This window comes from Dermacentor silvarum, chromosome 9 (genome assembly GCF_013339745.2).
Source record: "Dermacentor silvarum isolate Dsil-2018 chromosome 9, BIME_Dsil_1.4, whole genome shotgun sequence".
Lineage (NCBI taxonomy): Eukaryota > Metazoa > Arthropoda > Arachnida > Ixodida > Ixodidae > Dermacentor > Dermacentor silvarum.
Genome location: NC_051162.1, coordinates 148,337,676 through 148,349,018, shown reverse-complemented (window position 1 = coordinate 148,349,018; position 11,343 = coordinate 148,337,676). Strand labels below are relative to the sequence as shown.

Genomic DNA, 11,343 nt, shown 5'->3' with positions numbered 1-11,343 from the left:
AAAACCAGACACATGTTCCTGTCTTTGTTCCTGATCTCCGGGTCCGCTCACTACATGATGCCTCTACTTTTACAGCGAAGCAGTTAAGGGCTCACCTTTCGATCGTCGCGTCCGGCAATAGAAAAAAAAAAAAAGAAACTCTTACTGGCCGTATGCTGTATGTGCGAGTGAAAGCGCGCGAGGGTGAGGGACGCTCGCTTTTACGGGGAGCGAACGCACGGCGGTGAGTAAACGTGACTTCCCAGTGCAGGTGGAGTGGTGGGAGAGAAAGTCATCGAGGCACCCAAGACTGGGCGTGTGCGTGCCCGCTCTCCCACCCCAGGAGGCCATCGCCTTCATCACCAGCCACCTCCATGATCGGATGAGACTACTGCTGCTTCTCCTTTCTCTTCCTTTCTTCACATTTTTATCTCCAACTTCTCCATCCCCTGACGCTGCGCCGTGCTCCCTATTGGACAGTAGAAATAGGCGTCATTTTCCTTAATAAGCCTTTACTACTACTCTCCCCCTGCGGCGCATGCGCGCAGCCCTGCCGGCCTCTTCCCAACACTCCCTACACTCTAAGCCAAAAATGGAGAAAATGTAACTGCAGTTTTTTGTCCTCAGGACTAACATTTAGTCCCCAGAGGGACCAACTGGAACAAGATGGCTGACATGTCGAAAATCGAAGGACTAAGTGTTTAGTCTCCGGTTTGAAAGGGAGCAACGGAAGGACGAACGGCAACGCTTGCTCTCGTCATGCAACCGTTGCTCTCCTACAGAACGCCGCATGCATGCTGCCTCCTGCATTTGCACGCGCTCACATGTCTATTCACGAGCCATATTTTCTTGCGGGTTGGCGTAGGGGGACTACGTTTTGTCAATAGATACGCATGCACACAAATGAATTAAATGGTTGCACCAAAGCGTCAGCGGCTGAAGCTGCAGTCGAGTCAGTGCATTAACGAACAACCTGCAACAAAAATAGCCTGAGAACATCGCAATAAATTGCGAAGCTACGCGGCACCCCGTACAACGTCGCTCGCGACAAACAGCAGATAGCGAGAACCACGAGAACCAGCAGATAGCGAGAACCATCGAAGACCATAGCTGGTCTTCGATCTTCACATAGTGGAAGGGCTCTGATTTTTTTTTTAGGGGAGGGGGGGGGGTGCGGGGGGAGGCTAATAATACAGATTATTAGTCTATCATATCGAGCACAATTTACAGGCAAATCGCAGTGTTACATAGTTTGCCAAAAATGTTGATTTAAAAGCAATGCTGAGGTTTATGCGAAAACCACGATTGAGGCACACTGCAGAGATCGTTTCGACAATTTCTGAGCCTACAGCTGATGTTAACGATAGCCGGAAGTTATCTAAAACGAAGTGACGGCACAGGCAGTCAATATCATTCAACTCACGCCCCAGCGACGGCTTTCAAAGGATAACGTAACCTGATCTCTAAGGCTATGCTTTTGCTGGCTGCAGACCACGGAAGCAATCCAAAAAAAGAAAATACGTCATAGAATTTATTTCTACGATAAACTATAGCGTACAATGTGGACTGTTCGGTGGCTTGTTTCGCCTCGCAACATATATACGTAGCTGGGCGTAACACGGCACAAAACGTGAGTTTACTGGTGAATATTGTTGGCATCACGGAGGCCACAACAACCTCACAAGTATGCAGATGGCGCTGTTGTTTTTCCTCAGTCTTCAAGATGGCGGTCGTCTGTGCGAGCTGGAACCGCGCTGCTTACGATATATTTTCTCTATCGTGTGTTTTTGTGTTTGCTGTAATGAAACGGGACGTAGTTAGCGTGCACAAAAGTGCCAGAAGATACCTCGTGTCTCGCTGCGAACTCGCCGTATGCGTGGCGCGCCAGGCAAATGTGGACCAACGATTTTTATGTCGTGGCCTTTGTCTGGTTGTCGTGGAAAGTTGGGTGGACGTCGAAAAAAAAATAATGCGTATTGTTAGCGTGCCTCAGCTCGTCCACTACGCAGCGACATCTATGATGGGAGTAATGTCGTCGACGCAGCACCGGCAACTTGGAGAGCGTCGTACCATTGAAAAGGTAAGCAGTCGTGCTTGCTAAGTACACGTGTGTTGTGCGTGCTCCTCGCGTGTGCATAGCGTACCTTGCGAACGTAGGAAATTGAACTTCTGCGACAACAGTGAAACCTGTGCTTGTGCATGCTGCGCGCTGTTTGTCAGAATTTAGTTACGCAAATTTATTGCTTTGATGCGAAATTGAATATCCTGATAAGCGTTTTCTTCCGATGAGAAAAATTACGTTCGAAAATAATCGTGTTCACCTGTACGTGCGCTTCCGCTTTTCTGCTGAAGTTGCATAATAACGACTGATCTGTCTCTTCACCGATTATTACGGCAATTACGTTTTTTCGCTTATAAACTCTTCGACGTTGTAAATAATCTATGCTTACCAGGTTTTCGGTTTACGAGCAGTTTGAGGAGAAAACGAGAATGTAAGCAGTCACAGTTTGCTACTAGTACAGCTTTCTTTTCAAAACAAGGGGTGTTGCCATAACTTTGACGTAACTAAACATGGCAGGGGAAAGTTGTTTAAACTAAGTCATGAAAGCAAACTCTAGTATGTAAACAAACATTTCTTGTATGTGCTGCTGCGTGCGTGTTCAAAATTTTACTTTGATGAAGGGGTCCCTATTATCATGACATTCTTCAGTGACTCGACCTTGTGCTCCGTTGCCACCCTGCACTAGTCCAGACATGTTTTTATGTGCACCTTACATGTGTTCACAATATGACAGTTTTATTGTGCCAATCAATGCTATAAGTTAACACACTACTCATTTTGCAGTGGTGAGACCGTGACCCTATAGCAGTGTCAACATAATGGCAGGGAAATGCAGGGATCCCGCAGCCATGGCTACAGCAGCACAGGGTGTAATCTGGATGTCATGTCAGGTATGTATGAAGTGTACGTGTACCAGAAACTACGATCTCAGTATGATTTGTGTATAAGCTTATCGACATATTACTCAACTCAGCTTACTAAATAGGCTAAATAGTTATGCAATGTTATTCAACTTGCTGCTTATTTGTGTTCATAACATTATGCACACATTATTGTGTTCTATATAAAACTAAACCTAACATGTCCTGATGTTTAGCATGTTTTTCTCGCTTCAATCACTTGGCTGCAAGTTCACTTATTTTTGCTTTGCACACAGTATATTACTCTCCTTATTTTGGTTTTATTGTTTTGAAACTGTTCTTTATGCTGTAGCTTTTATTTCTGTATTTTTTCTCTGTTTATGCTACACACATGTGCAGTTTTTGTGCATGTTAGAATTCGAACTGTAGTGTGCCAAATATGTCACAGGTCTAAGTGTGCAGCGTGCTTACCTTTGCTTACCATTGTTACTTTAGCATTGCTATTTACAATAATTTCTGTCTTGTCCTCAGATTAACTGCCACTGGCAAATACACATATGATGAGCTTAAATTTCTTGAAATGAAATGTGAAGGTGTAGCCTTGCGACAGCTGAAGTATGGCAGCAATGTCGAAGCTAACTTGCGCCAACTATTACTACAGTATGCCAACAGATACCCATCCCTGTATTTGTGCATTTTCTGAGAACCAGCCGTGTCCACTAGGTGAAATTTGTAGCGTCCTTTTGAGTTTGCCGGTCAGTTCATGTAACTTTTCAGGACAAAATTTACACTGTGAGAGAAGGCAGACCATTACTAATGGGGCTGGCGCACACGTCTTTTTATTTATGCAGTGTGCCTCACTGATTTCATGTGTCAATTTTCCACTGTAGGTGAAAAATAGGTGACGATCGTGTAATCTGGCCAGAAGTCCTATTGCTGGAATGCACGGCCAAGACGGATGAGCATACTGGCCTTTTGAGTCAAATATGGTTAATATCTTAAGTACATACTTAGGCATTGGCCAGTCTGTACTATGTGCATTTGACCACATGTGAAAGGAGTACAATACACTGCCTCGGACAAACACTGGACAAATTTAGTGGTACCTTTAACCAAGGAAGCCTCGCTTGCTTGCCTGCTTGCCTTTCACAGTTCACTTACGGACTGTCGTGCATATCCTGTCTACATTATTTCTTTCTGGTTATATATGTGCATAGCAATCCACAAGCGAATTGAGAAAGACATCCAGGCAAGGGAGGCTTGCTTAGTTAAAGATACCACAAAACTTGTCTTGCATCCATCAGGGGTTGTGTGGTCTATTCCTTTGATCATGTGTATATTTGGTCAGATTTACATGGGGCAGACTGGCCGGTGCCTCAACATGTGCCTGGGAGAGCACCAACATAGGTGTGACATAGTGGACATAGGCCGACATAGGCATGACATAGTGGACTTGAAATGCATGAGAACTATGCCGGTAGCTCATGCAAATATTCTATAACGGCTGGCACTTAAATTTCTCAGGGTTGCATTGGGTTGCCCGTACACCGGCACTCCTATGCTTGTTTCCACGCCAAGTGATCAGATAGAAGATTTTCCAATTGCTGTTAGCAATCCACAGACACTGCTGCTCTTTGTCGAGTGGAAACCAATACAGCCAAAGTAGTTCACAACACGGATGATTAATTTTTGGAACAAAGTGCAGCTGTACGCAATAGCCAGTAAATGTATCTTGACTTATAGCTATGGTGGCACTGACGATGTGGAATGTCCTGTGTTTGTGCTTTTGCTGTTTTCATTGCCATAATAAATTCTCTCTGTTTTTGTTGGAGTTTGTTCTGTTGGTTCTGGAAGGCAACTTGGAAGCTCTGTTTATGTTGGTACTACTAACAGCATCTTGTACCCTTTGACATCTGTTTTGGCTAGCACAAATGAGTCGACTTAAATTCACAAAGCTCTCTATGTGCAAGCCTTCATAACAGCACTTCTTGACTGGCCAGCACCCTGGTTTCTGCATCCTGTTTCATGGGTGGACCGATCCCCCTGGTTGACCAATCACCACTTTTACAAATTCTTGCTTACGAACGCTTTCTGAATCTGCTCTCGGGTTCCTTGTGCACCGCCTTACTGTTTCAAACATTGAAGTGTTATGCTATTACAAAAATTAGCAGCATCAGAAATGTTTGTATTCTTGTTGTGTGGCCTCTTTCCCAGCTCCTCGGCCATCAAAATTGCTCGTCTCCCGAAGCGACCGTCATACTGAATGTGCTGCGTTGCCATAATGCCGCGAATGAACTGAGTCGAACCACAAAAGGTTATAGGGTATTACAGCACCGTAACCAGTCACAAGCACAGTGAAAACAGCGCCGATTCCAACCAAAAACAAGTTAGCACTTCGGTCGACCTGTCCATGGATTGGATCGAGCCGTAAGGTTACAGGTTGCCAACGTAACGCAAGAAATCGTGGGATTTAGTAGATTTGTTTTAAATGGTCAATTTTGTCGTTATTCGAATGAACACAAGGGTCATGGTTCAAGCAACGAAAATTGTGAAAAAAGTACACTTGTGTTACAATCGAATAAATACCGCAATTTTTGAATAATTTAATCTACCTTCCTTGCAAGCAGTGCAGGTTCGTGCCGTGGGATTATTCAGGCAGTCTGTACCTGTTTTTTGGGCAAGACATCGTCACTGCCTATATTCTTAAGTTTTTTTTTATTATACGATGCCCCGATTATAGAGCGGTTTTGTGTGGTCCCCTCAAAGCCTTATAATCGGGGATCCACTGTAATTGCAATGTAAATTGTCTTTCAATGCCTGTGTTCATATATGAGGTCTTGCAATCGTGGTGTAGGGTGTTCATGCCTAATTTGTGAAAACTTTTCGTTTCAGACCTGAAGCCTACAGCTTCAGATTGTGCGCTTGACTGTCAAGCCTTGTGAAGGAGAGGATGGAGGCTTTTATTTCCCCTTACGTAAGATTATATGTAACTTGCATGCTGATAATAGACCTGTTGCATGGACCACTCATCTACAGCGTGCCTCATAATCATGTGTTGGCTTTGACACTTACAACCCTATCATTTATTTTTGCAGCACCCGGATGCGTCACATCATATGCCTACGGTGAAATACGAGGGAACTAGCCTGCTGCAAGCAAGAGCCCTCCATGTACAGCTCGAATCGATCAAGATTGACGAAGATGACCTTGTCTCTGGCCTTGCCACGCAGATTGCCCTTTACTGGATATTCGACATTGTTTTTGCGCCAAAGGCACAAAGAACATTTGACCATATGCCACATGGTCGGTGTTAACAGTGGTGTGTGGCCAACTCCACTTGTGCGCGTGTCACACACGTTGCTACTGTAAAAAAAAATAAAGTGTTCTATTGTTTATATTTTCTCCATATTTTATGTTACAAGCACCCAAGCAGCTCTTGTTCTGTGTCTGAAAAACATGTTCGAGATAAAAAAAAAATCCCAGCCCAAGCAGCTCTGCTCATGTCTTGGGCCTCTGAAAAGCATGTTCGAGACAAAAAATTAACCCTATAAGGAGTAACACCAATATGGAGTACTAAACAGTTCATCCCCTGGGGAGTAACTGGAAGGATGAGCAGTTGGTCCTCGGAGAGTAACTGCAAGGACCAACATTTAGTCCTCGGGGAGCAGCTGGTGGGACTAACATTTAATCTCTGGGGAGCAACTGGGGAGACTAACATTTCATCCTCCAGGGAGTAACTGGAGGGACCAAAAGTTAATCTCCAAGGGAGTAACTGCTAGGGGACTAACAGTTCATCCCCTTGCCGTTGGTCCCTAAAGGGAGTAATGGTTGTGGCAACGCAGTTAGTCCCTCAAAGGACTAACCCATATACCCCCGTTAGTCTCTTTTGGCTTAGAGTGTAGGTCAGTTACTCACAGGGGACCCTGATCATGAGAAAGAAATTTATCGAAGAATAAAATTGGGTTGGAGTGCATACGGCAGGCATTGCCAAATCCTGACTGGGAGCTTACCAGTGTCGTTCAAAAGAAAAGTGTACAATCATTGCATTCTACCGGTGCTAACATATGGGGCAGAAACTTGGAGGTTAACAAAGAAGCTCGAAAACAAGTTAAGGACCGCACAAAGAGCGATAGAACGGAAAATGTTAGGCCTAACATTAAGGAGACACGAATATGCGGTGTGGATCGGAGAGCAAACGGGGATAGCCGATATTCTAATTGAAATTAAGAGAAAACAATGGAGCTGGGCAGGCCATCTAATGCGTGGGATGGATAACCAGTGGACCATTAGAGTTACGGATGGATACCAAGAGAAAGGAAGCGCAGTCGAGACGGCAGAAAACTAGGTGGGGTGGCGAAATTGGGAATTCAGGTACAACTTCTAGCTAGGTGGCGCAGGACAGGGGTAATTGAAGATTGCAGGGAGAGGCCTTCGTCCTGCAGTGGACATAAACATAGGCTGATGATGACGCCGAGGCGTATAGTCGGCCGATTATAAACCGGGAAATACGGTAGTCGCCGCACCGTCTACGGAAAGAGGGGCGCGGAGCAGCCGGGGAATAGCCAGCAGGGAAGAAAGAAAAAAAAAAGAAAGAAAGAAAAAGACTCGAAAGGAAAGAAGAAGTTGGCGACGTCTCAGCTGAAGGTGGGGCGGGGAAAGCTGGCACCTGTCTAAGGGAGGGGACGAGGCCGAAGCGTGGGAAAAAACGACCCGCACGCGACCCGAGTTTTGCTCGCTTCGTTTCGCTTCCTCCGCGACGTTCATTGCTTGTGATTTCGTGTTTCTTGGTTGCCCGCCGGTTTGTTTACCCTTTTACCACGTGACCCATGTTTTTATTATTTTTTTCTTTTTTTTTATGGTCGTATATGCTGCTGTGTTGGTATACACTCTAAGAAGTTTTACTCCTTTAAGGGTGTTGGCTTACCTTTAGGGCTATAAAATTTTTATTGCATACGACCGCGAGCTCTTACCCGTGCGATGAGAAAAGCCTTAGTTCAACGCTGTGTTAAAGGAGAGTTTTAGAATTGGGGACCCAAGACTCTGGGTCTCCAAGCCGCGTTGGGTAGGCTGCTCTTGGGTTTAGAGGAGCAGCAGATTTTGTGAATTGGGTCAAACGCAGACAGCATTGGGTCGAAAGCTTGGGACGCCGCAGAGGGGAAAATAAAAAGGTGCTTGAAAGCAAGAAAGACAAAAAAGTTTTACACACAAGTGAAAGCGAACAGAATGCATTTTTGAGAAAAATGGGGGCAGAGAATAAAATGTAATTAACGTAATTACTGTGTTAGTACTACGAATTACGTATGCTGTTTTAAGACCAAAGACGGCTTGGGAGTCACGCTAGCTTTAGATTTGTGCGTCTTGGGTCAACGCGAACGCAAGAATCCAAGCTTGGGTTCTGCGCATGCGAGCTTGCGGCCCGCAATTTTCTTGGGTCCCCAATTCTAAAACTCTATATTATCCACCTGGGGCACTGAGACAAGAGTATTAGACAGCAATAGCTTTGAAAGTTTATTTATTCGACTTTTCGCGTCGTCTGTCGCAGCTATCATCACCTGTATTAGCCACAAAACGTCGGCAAACAAGAAAAAAAGTTGTCGCAGTTTCACCTGAAAGGCGAAGCATCAATTGCGATAGCAAACTTGTAGAGAGCTATACGGAGTAATGATATTAGCTTTATCAGCTGTATAAACTTGGACATGCAGCAACATCGGCAACACGCAGAACTGTTGAAGACGCCATCGGCGTTTTGCCCGCGTTCGCTCAAAATGCGTGCGGCGTTGGTGACTGTTGCCGGAGCCTCTGATATAAATAGGCACTGCGTGCCGCAGCTAAACGTCGCCTCCCTTCCCTCCCCCTCCCCCACGGCCTCTCGCTCGTCGAAAGAAGGCGCGTTTGCTCTACATACATGGTGATTGTGAAGGAGAACAGAGACGCCTACTTTTGCAGCCCTTAAGCGAGCACGGCGCAGAACGCGCGTTTGTTCTCCGCCGTGCGTTCACTCCCCGTGAAAGACGCGCCCCTCGCGCCCTTTCACTCGCACATACAGCGTTCGGCGCGCGGCGACGATTTCATCTCCAAATGACGTCATACGGAACCTCACGGCGACGGCGACGGCGACGCCGACGGCAGAAATCTGCTTTTGAGTGTCCATATAATTGCTATCGCAATAAAACTTTATTGGTCCCCGCCAATGATTCGATACCCCTAACACGTGAAGGCAATCAAGCACCCTTTATACACCCATAAAGGTGTTAAAATGTGTAGTGTATAAACCTTTCTTCTTTCTTTTGTTGCGATAGCAATTATATGGACACTCCAAGCGGATTTATGCCATCGTCGTCGCCGTCGCCGTGAGGTTCCGTATGAAGGCCAAGGGCGATAAAATCGTCGCCGCGCGCCGTATGCTGTATGTGCGAGTGAAAGCGCGCCAGGGACGCGTGCTTTCAAGATGGTAGCGCGCTTTCTCGGAGAGCTAACGCACGGCGGAGGGCAAACGCGACGTCAAATGCGAAATGCCGTTGGGGGATGGGAGGGAGGAAGGGGAGGCGACGTTTAGCTGCGGCACCAAATGTGTATATTGTGACCGAGCGCAAGGGGGAACTGGAGACTCAATCTCCCACGCGAAAGGAGGAAAGCGGGAAGGCAGTGCGAGAGGGAGGGGGTGCGGCTTCTACTCTGCCAGCAACTCCGTACTTGTACTTTGCGCGGCTGCGGGCTGTCGCGCACACCGTATCTTGAAAGCGATCTCCACACGGCTTTGACCTTTGCATGCGCTGTGCTTTCGCCACTCAGTTTTATTGCGATAGCAATTATATGGACACTTCAACCGGATTTCTGCCGTCGGCGTCGCCGTCGCCGTGAGGTTCCGTATAGATTCCAAGGGCGATAAAATCGTCGGTGAGCGGCGAATGCGCTGTGCATTCGCCGCTCAGTTTCCGTTGAAGCGATAGACCGCGCGAACCTGCGCTTGCTGCCAGCGTTTTGACAGTCGTTGGCTGCGGTCATTCAGTGTGATCCATTCATGTTTGCTTGTGCGCGCTGACACCACGATTGTTAATTCAGTTATTAAGCCAATGTGTTCAAGTTTATGCAGCCGATAAAACTAATATCCCTACTCCGAATAGCTCTCTACTAATTTGCTATCGCAATCGATGCTTCGCCTTTCGGGTGAAACTGCGACATTTTTTGTTAAAGCGATAGACCACACGAACCTTCGCTCGCTCCTGCTGCGCTTGCTCACGCCAGCGTTTTGACAGTGGTTGTCTGCGGCACTCGAGTGTGTTCTATTCATGCTTGCTTGTGCGCGCTGACACCACGATTGTTAATTCAGTTATTAAGCCAATGTGTTCAAGTTTATGCAGCCGATAAAACTACTATCCCTACTCCGAATAGCTCTCTACTAATTTGCTATCGCAATCGATGCTTCGCCTTTCGGGCGAAACTGCGACATTTTTTGTTAAAGCGATAGACCACACGAACCTTCGCTCGCTCCTGCTGCGCTTGCTCACGCCAGCGTTTTGACAGTGGTTGTCTGCGGCCATCGAGTGTGTTCTATTCATGCTTGCTTGTGCGCGCTGACACCATGCTTGTTAATTCGGTTAGTAAGCGAATGTGCCCAAGTTGATGCAGCTGATAAAACTACTATACTTACTCCGTATAGCTCTCTACTAATTTGCTATCGCAATTGATGCTCCGCCTTTCAGGCGAAATTGCGACATTTTTCTCGGCAAGCACTGCATGGATTTTGATGAGGGTTTGCTGCATTTAAAATGACAAGTTAAAATATAGTGACAGTAAGAAGATACTTTTTATTGAGGCCGTCAATGCTTGAAATTGAAAAACTTTAAAACTTGTGTCAAGTTTACAACTCTGTACTCCAGCAATAAAAACACTATATCACAATTCTGTAAAATTCACCTAGTAGTACGTGTAAAGGGGCCGAAATTGATGTATTAGTTAAATTTGCTCTGAAAAATACCATTATTTGGGAGTACAACATTTGCAAAACCCTTGTAAGCATTGCAACGAAGTAACGTAATGTAAATTCATAGATAAGCATTTCCACTTTAGATGCTCTAGCAAATGTAGTTTACGGAACCGCGATATCTCTTCCTTTATTGCGATAGCAATTATACGGACACTCCACGCGAATTCCCACCATCGCCATCGCCGTATTATTCCGTAAAAAATGCATCGTGGCCGCGCGCCATATGCTAAGTTTGTGCGGCCGATACGTCCCTTACGTCGTATAGCTATCTAATAATTTGCTATCGCAATCGATGCTTCGGCTCTCGGGCGAAAGTGCAACTTTATTGTGCATAGCGACAGATTTGCAAACTTCGTGCGTTCATCTCGGTTACCTTCCCAGTTTTCGGGAATTTGTGTCAAACATTTGATATCAAAAATCAAAATTCTGCTTCTTAAAGTCACTAGAATTTCATT

General features: G+C 45.8%; 1 long non-coding RNA gene across 1 annotated transcript; it reads left to right on the top strand.

The window, feature by feature from the left end:
* The first annotated feature begins 1,732 nt into the window (after positions 1–1,732).
* LOC125940152 (uncharacterized) lies at positions 1,733–6,805 on the top strand. The gene is made up of 3 exons (XR_007463388.1): positions 1,733–2,059; positions 2,825–5,875; positions 5,997–6,805. It is a non-coding gene; the product is annotated as an uncharacterized LOC125940152 (long non-coding RNA).
* Positions 6,806–11,343: the final 4,538 nt, after the last annotated feature.